The sequence below is a fragment of the Apium graveolens genome, chromosome 2 (assembly GCF_009905375.1).
Source record: "Apium graveolens cultivar Ventura chromosome 2, ASM990537v1, whole genome shotgun sequence".
Classification (NCBI taxonomy): Eukaryota; Viridiplantae; Streptophyta; class Magnoliopsida; order Apiales; family Apiaceae; genus Apium; species Apium graveolens.
This window is the reverse complement of record NC_133648.1, coordinates 292,065,962-292,073,929: the sequence shown is the minus strand read 5'-3', so window position 1 is coordinate 292,073,929 and position 7,968 is coordinate 292,065,962. Positions and strand designations below refer to the sequence as shown.

The window sequence follows — 7,968 nt, the reverse complement described above, 5'->3', positions numbered from 1 at the left end:
TTATTCTCGTACGCTTGAAGTCGAAATTCATCAAGTTCATTAAGCTGAAGCATTCTTTTCTTACCAGCTGCATCTAAATCCAGGTTCAATTTCTTCAATGCCCAGTAGGCCTTATGCTCAAGCTCCGCCGGTAGATGACATTTTCCTTACCGTACACCAACTGAAACGGTGACATCCCAAGTGGAGTTTTGTATGCTGTTCTGTAAGCCCAAACAGCTTCATCGAGCTTTAAAGACCAATCCTTCCTTGACGGACAAACAACCTTCTCTAGAATGCGCTTTATCTCTCTGTTAGACACTTCCGCTTGACCATTTATTTGCGGATGATAGGCAGTAGCTACTCGATGATTCACATTATAACGCTGCATCATAGAAGTGAACTTACGGTTGCAAAAATGCGATCCTTCATCACTTATGATAACCCGAGGTGTTCCAAACCTTGTGAAAATTTGCTTATGAAGAAAATTTAGCACTGCCTTTGCATCATTTGTCGGTAAAGCTTTAACTTCGACCCATTTTGAGACATAATCGACTGCCAGCAAGATGTACTGATTATTGCAAGATAAGATAAAAGGCCCCATGAAATCGATTCCCCATACATCAAAGACCTCGACTTCAAGCATCACATTTAATGGCATCTCATCCTTCCTTGACAAATTTCCCACTCTTTGGCAACGATCACACCTTAAAATAAACTGATGAGCATCCTTGAACAAGGTAGGCCAGAAAAAACCTGCTTGCAGAATACGAGCTGCCGTCTTCTCACCTCCATAGTGTCCACCATAAACCGTGGAATGGCAGTCTCATAATATCCCCTCCGTCTCACAGAACGGGATACATCTCCTGATGATCTGGTCAGCTCCCTGTCTAAACAAATATGGTTCATCCCACATATACCACTTCACCTCATGCAGAAACTTCTTCTTTTGAGCGGATGTCAAAGTAGGAGGCATTATATTGCTGACAAGATAGTTTACAATATCTGCAAACCATGGTTCTTCCTCCTGAATTGCAAACAACTGCTCATCCGGAAAAGATTCATTGATTAACGTCCTATCTTGTGAAGTAGAATCGGGATTCTCCAACCTAGAGAGATGGTCAGCTACTTGATTCTCAGTACCTTTTCTATCTTTGATCTCTAACTCAAATTCTTGAAGTAAAAGCACCCAACGAATGAGTCTCGGCTTCGAATCCTTCTTAGAAACCAGATAGCGAATAGCTGCATGATCACTGAATATTGTCACTTTCGTACCAAGCAGATAAGATCAAAATTTCTTAAAGCCAAAGACTATAGCCAAAAGCTCCTTCTCAGTAGTGGTGTAGTTCAATTGGGCCCCATTTAAAGTCTTACTCGCATAGTAGACCACATGGAAGAGATTTTTCTTGCGCTATCCCAGAACTGCACCTACCGCATAATCACTCGCATTACACATCATCTCAAACGGTTATGTCCAATCTGGTGCTGTAATAACTGGTGCCGTGATCAAACTCTCCTTGAGAGTCTCGAATGCTACCAAACATTCATCATCAAATTTAAAAGGCACATCTTTCTCAAGTAAATTGCACAACGGCTTCGATATCTTTGAAAAGTCCTTGATGAATCGCCGATAAAAACCCACATGACCGAGAAAACTACGGATTCCTTTCACCGAATTAGGTGGGGGAAGATTTTCAATGACTCCCACCTTGGCCTTGTCCACCTCCAGACCCTTGCTAGAGACCTTATGCCCAAGGATAATGCCTTCACGCACCATAAAATGACATTTCTCCCAATTAAGCACCAAATTAGTTTCCACGCATCTTTTGAGTACGGTGCACAGATTATTCAAACATTCATCATATGAGTGTCCAAAGACGGAGAAGTCATCCATGAACACTTCGACGTTATTTCCAATCATGTCAGAGAATATAGCCATCATACATCTCTGAAAGGTGGCCGGGGCGCCACATAACCCAAACGAAACTCTACGAAAAGCAAATGTGCCAAATGGACAAGTGAAGGTAGTCTTTTCCTGATCCTCTGGTGCAATACAAATCTGATTATACCCGGAATAACCATCCAGAAGACAAAAATACTCATGTCCCGCCAATCTGTCAAGCATTTGATCAATGAATGGGAGAGGGAAGTGATCCTTCCTTGTGGCTTTGTTCAATTTTCTATAATCCATGCATACTCTCCATCCTGTAACTGTTCGAGTAGGGATGAGCTCATTCTTTTCATTTGCGACCACAGTGATACCTCCTTTCTTAGGTACACATTGCACGGGGCTCACCCACGAGCTGTCAGAAATAGGATAAATGATGCCTGCATCTAGCCATTTCAGAATTTCTTTCTTCACCACCTCCTTCATGATCGGGTTCAGTCTTCGCTGTTGTTCCACAGTTGGCTTACTTCCTTCCTCTAGCAGAATTTTATGCATACAATATGAAGGACTTATCCCCTTGATGTCTGCTATGGTCCATCCTATAGCCGATTTGAATTCTCTCAAAATCCTTAAGAGCTTGTCTTCCTCACTACCTGAAAGGTCAGCTGAAATAATAACAGGTAACGTAGATGAATCACCTAAAAAAGCATACCTCAAGTGTTCAGGTAATGGTTTAAGCTCCAAGGTAGGTGCTTCCTCTATTGATGGTTTGAGCTTCCCTTCAGCATTCTTAAGGTCAGAAGTACCAAGAGATTCAAATGGTATGTCGAGCTTTCGCTTCCATGGAGAAGCGTTCAGATATTGTAATTGCTCGTTGCTATCTTCATCATCACTGTCAAATTCCCCCACTAAGGCCTTTTCCAATGCATCAGACATTAGCATGTGATCGAGTTCCGAAGTAACCGCAGAATCAATCACATCCACTTTTAAGCACTCCTCATCTTCTGTAGGGAATTTCATTGCCTTGAATACGTTGAAGGTCACATCCTGATCTTGGACCCGCATAGTAAGTTCCCCTTTTTGCACATCTATCAAGGTACGGCCAGTAGCCAAGAAAGGCCTCCCCAAGATTATGGGAATCTTCTTATCTTCCTCAAAATCCAGAATAACAAAATCTGCAGGAAAGAAGAGCTTATCCACCTTGACGAGCACATCCTCAACTATGCCCCTTGGGTAAGTAATGGAACGGTCCGCCAATTGTAGCGACATGTATGTGGGTTTTGGATCAGGCAGATCCAGCTTTTTAAAGATCAACAAGGGCATCAGATTAATGCTTGCTCCCAAATCACAAAGGCACTTGTCAAAAGTTAGATCGCCAATGGTGCAAGAAATGGTGAAGCTTCCTGGATCTTTCAGTTTTGGTGGTAACTTTTGTTGCAAAACCGCGCTGCATTCTTCCGTGAGAGCAACGGTTTCAAGGTCATCCAGTTTCACCTTCCTTGAAAGAATAGTCTTCATAAACTTCGCATAACTAGGCATTTGTTCCAGAGCCTCAGCGAAAGGTATATTGATGTGAAGTTTCTTGAACACCTCCAGAAACTTCCCGAACTGTCTATCCAGCTTTTGTTGCTGCAATCTCTTAGGAAAAGGTCGTGGAGGATAGAGCTGTTTCTCCCCTGTATTAGCCTCAGGCAGAGTGTGTTCAACAGTAGTCTTCCTTGGTTTCGCCGCTTTCTCCTTTTGCTTAGATTCTTCATCTCTAACTTCAGCTTCGACTTCTTTTGCCTTTTCAGCATCAGCTACTTTTCCAGACCTTAAGGTAATAGCCTTGACTTGCTCTTTAGCTTCCTTCCTGCATGGTACTTCCGTGTCACTGGGAAGAGTGCCAGGTTGACGATTGAGCACTGCATTGGCTAATTGACCGATTTGATTTTCCAAGGTCTTGATAGAAACCGCCTGAGTCTTGCACACCAGCTTAAGTTCCTCAAAATCAGCACTAGTAGGTGCAGCTGCACTTCCCTGTTGAGGATATGATTGCCTTGTAGCATACTGCTGTGGTTGCTGGAATCCAGGTGGGTTAAACTGTTTACTCACTCCTTGCTGATATGGTGGCTGAATAGCATTCTGATTATTCCCCCAGCTGAAATTTGGATGATTTCTGTTGTTAGGATGATAGGTCGCTGGCACAGGCTGCTGTTGTCACTGATAATTATTCACATATTGAACAGATTCGTTGACAAGAGAACACTGATCCGTAGCATGAGAACCTGCACAAAGCTCACAAACCATAGCTATTTGATTAACTCCATACGTAGCCAGAGAATCAACCTTCATTGATAGCGCTTGGAGCTGGGCTGCAATAGCGGTGGCTGCATCAACTTCCAGAATACCTGCGACCTTGCCTGACGTCATCCTCTGAGTTGGGTTTTGATGCTCATTTGCAGCCATCGTCTCGATAAGATTATACGCCTCAGTATAGCTTTTAGCCCATAAGGCGCCTCCAGCTGCTGCATCGAGCATGGGCCGAGATTGGGCCCCCAAACCATTATAAAAACCAGTGATTACCATCCAATCCGGCATTCCATGATGTGGACATTTTCTCAACATTTCCTTGTAGCGTTCCCAAGCCTCGCACATAGATTCTGTAGGTTGCTGCGCAAACTGAGTAAGAGCACTCCTCATAGCAGCAGTCTTTGCCATTGGATAAAACTTCACCAGAAACTTTTGCGCAAGATCTTGCCACGTAGTGATGGACCCAGCTGGTTCAGAATGTAACCAGTCTTTAGCCTTATCCCTCAGTGAGAATGAGAAAAGCCTCAACTTGATAGCCTCATCAGTCACGCCATTATACTTAAAAGTGTTGCAGATCTCGACAAAATTCCTTATGTGCATGTTGGGGTCTTCAGTTGCCGCTCCTCCAAAAGAAACAGAATTCTGCACCATCTGAATAGTGCCCGGCTTGATTTCAAAGCTGTTAGCTTGAATAGCCGGATGAAGGATGCTTGACTGAATGTCATCAATTTTAGGCCGAGAAAAATCCATAAGAGCTGGATCAGCTTGAACAATACGATCTCCCATGTTTACTGGTTCTTTCTGCTCAGTTCCTGAATCCGAATCCTCAAAATCTAACTTCTCCGGTGTATCAAGAACTTCGTCTTTCTCCTCAGCTGTATCTAAGGTCCTCTTGCGAGCACGAGAACGAGTTTGCATAAACGCTTGCTAAAGTACCTGAAACACAACCGAAAAGAGTAATTAACTAGTACGTCCTAATCACTGAGTCCTAATGACCAATGATGGTAAGTACATAAACTAAACAAATACGCCGAGTCCCCGGCAGCGGCGCCAAAAACTTGTTAGGGCGAAATCACGCACTAATATTCACGCAAGTATACGCGTTCGCAAGTAATATAGAATACTTTCTAGTTCGTTCCCTCAGAGACTCAGACTAAGTTATTGTCTAATTTAACTCACTCACCAATGTATGACTACTTCTCAATGTTAAGATAATAACACTTAAAATTGTTGATTAAATATTAACTATAATTAACTACTTAATTAACCACTTAACTAACACTTCAATTTATCAATAATAAAACACTTATGAGATCACAACTTCATTATTACTTCCTTTTATAGCCATTGTTATTACCTTTAGCATGTGACAGTGATGATATTAATCGAATAACACGAAACTGATAAAAGCCAACTTTCATTGTACTAATACCATTCTACCAAACATCCACAATTAAGATAGAAGTTGAATAGTCATCAATTATGTTGAGTTCCTATATGTCTACAGAAATTGACAACACAACGATTTAAGCACAAGTTATCCCTTTTTGATTACATAGGGCAAATAAAACTGTTAGAGTTACCCACTAATCATGAACAACATACATGAACCTATGCTAGCATGGCAAGTTCTAAATCTCAAGATCCACCATCGCTTCACAAGAGATTAACACCCTATCTTATATGTTCGCGATGCACATAAGACGAATACGCACAACCAATACTAGATATCATGCAATCATCACATACTAAAGTATTAAACAATTAACTAAAGAATTCCATAATAAATCCGTTGCAACCCCATGATCACGATTAGCCCATAATAGAACTTATCGCCATCATGGGTTCATATGAAATCATGATAAACAAACACAAGAAAATAATAACTAAACTGATTATATTAAAACATAGTACGTCACAAGAGTAAATAAGTCAAAGCAAGAAAACTAGCATCCAACGTTACAACGAAACAAGAATCACAAGAATATATGCTTCCTCTTCGTTGCTGTGTGCTAAATCGGTCTTCTTCCTTATCTCCTTCGCTTCTTGCAAAACACAATCTAAAACATAATCTCCTCTTAATACTCTGTGAAAAATGTCTCAAATCTACCTATATAATAGTCCCATAAAACTCAGTTTACATAGAAGTTGGAAGCCAAACAGAAGTAGTAGTCTAAAATAATATATCTTTTTCCCCGACCCTGCGCGGCCACTCAGCATTTCTGCGCGGGCGCCCAAGGCTGCTGCGCGGCCGCTCAGCATTGCTGCGCGGGCACGAAGGACCCTACTGGAAAAATTCCAGGTTTGCTCCGTTTCTTCGCCGTAATCTGCCCGTTCTTTTCCTCTCTCAATGGTGAACACATGCCAAGGCTTATTCTTGATGATTCCTCCTCCGAAATGCAACTAATACCCTGAAATGCATAAACACTAGAAAAACGCATTAAATACACAAAATACTTGATTTCAAGACACCAATTTAAGCCCTTTTAAGACGTTCTAAGTGGTATAAAATGCCACTTATCAGATATGTGCCTTGGGTACCCTTTTGTTTAGTTGGATATGCTTTGGCATACCGGTGTTGCTCCGCGGCTGATCACCGGCGGTAACACACCGTCGTTCGAGGATTCCAATCCCAAAACAAAATACATATGCAAATGTTGTTTATTATCAAAACGTATATCAGTTTTTGATACTGTTCAGGTATTGTTGGTTGGTTTTGTTCATCAGATTTATTGTTATTGTTGTTCTAAATCATAAGTTATATACTACTTGCTGAGCATTTCTTTTGCTCATACTTGTTTCATATCCTGATTCTTTCAGCTAGGCCAGGGCAAGCGTGAGTTCCAGGTCTGACCAGAAGTTGTGTGCTTGTAGATAGTTTGGTGTGTTTTCCAGGTAGATAGTTTGGAATGCTTAGGTAGTCTAGAGGTTTGTAATAAAATTTGAATAAGTTGTAAAACTAATTAGACTTATGGTTTGTGATAACATTTGGTTTGTATTAGTGTATGTTTCATACTATAACCTGTGATCGATCCAGTTGCATGCAACGGGTCATATTTATTATGTTATTCCACTGTGATTATTTTATTATAGTTTCTTTTTTGGCTAGTGACCCCCAAATCTAGACCCCGGGTTTGGAAGGCGTCACAATAGAAACCTCTGTCAGTGATTTGACTAATGCTCAACAAGTTATGCTTCAGTCCATCTACCAGAGCTACGTTTGAGATGATGATATTTACAATTATAATATTTCCATATCCCAGTATTTTTCCTACATTTCCATCTCCATCGGAAATCATTGGGTCAACCTTCTCCTCATATTCTAACAACAGGGATTTAGTTCCAGTCATATGTGCTGAACAGCCACTGTCCAAGACTAGCACATTCTTCTTGCTTCCCTGTAATAAAAAATATAGAAATCAGTCAGAATTTTTAAGAACCCACATTTGTTGGGTCCTTTTTGACATCTTATGCATTTTTACTTTTAGCAGACTTCTTCTGAGGATTTGATCCATCGGGATTTACTCCATCAGGATTTCTCTTGATATTTATGACTCTATAAGATGTATGCACATTCAGTTTAGCAGTTCTATTTAAAACAACAATTTTATTAAATTTTGGTAAAGGATCATAATTATTGTGATACAAAATATGATAATCATTACAAGTGTAAATAGAATGCCAACTGCTACCACTGGGAGAACTAGAATTTTGTGGTTTGTATAATACTGATCTGCCACTTATATCAGATTCAATAATTTTATAAACTTTCTTTTGAGGCTTCCGGCAATCAGTATCAATATGATTAGTAT

At 40.7% G+C, this 7,968-nt stretch overlaps 1 non-coding gene across 1 annotated transcript; it reads left to right on the top strand.

The window, feature by feature from the left end:
• Positions 1-4,442: 4,442 nt before the first annotated feature.
• Positions 4,443-4,549, top strand: LOC141709587 (small nucleolar RNA R71). The gene has a single exon (XR_012570154.1). It is a non-coding gene; the product is annotated as a small nucleolar RNA R71 (small nucleolar RNA).
• Positions 4,550-7,968: the final 3,419 nt, after the last annotated feature.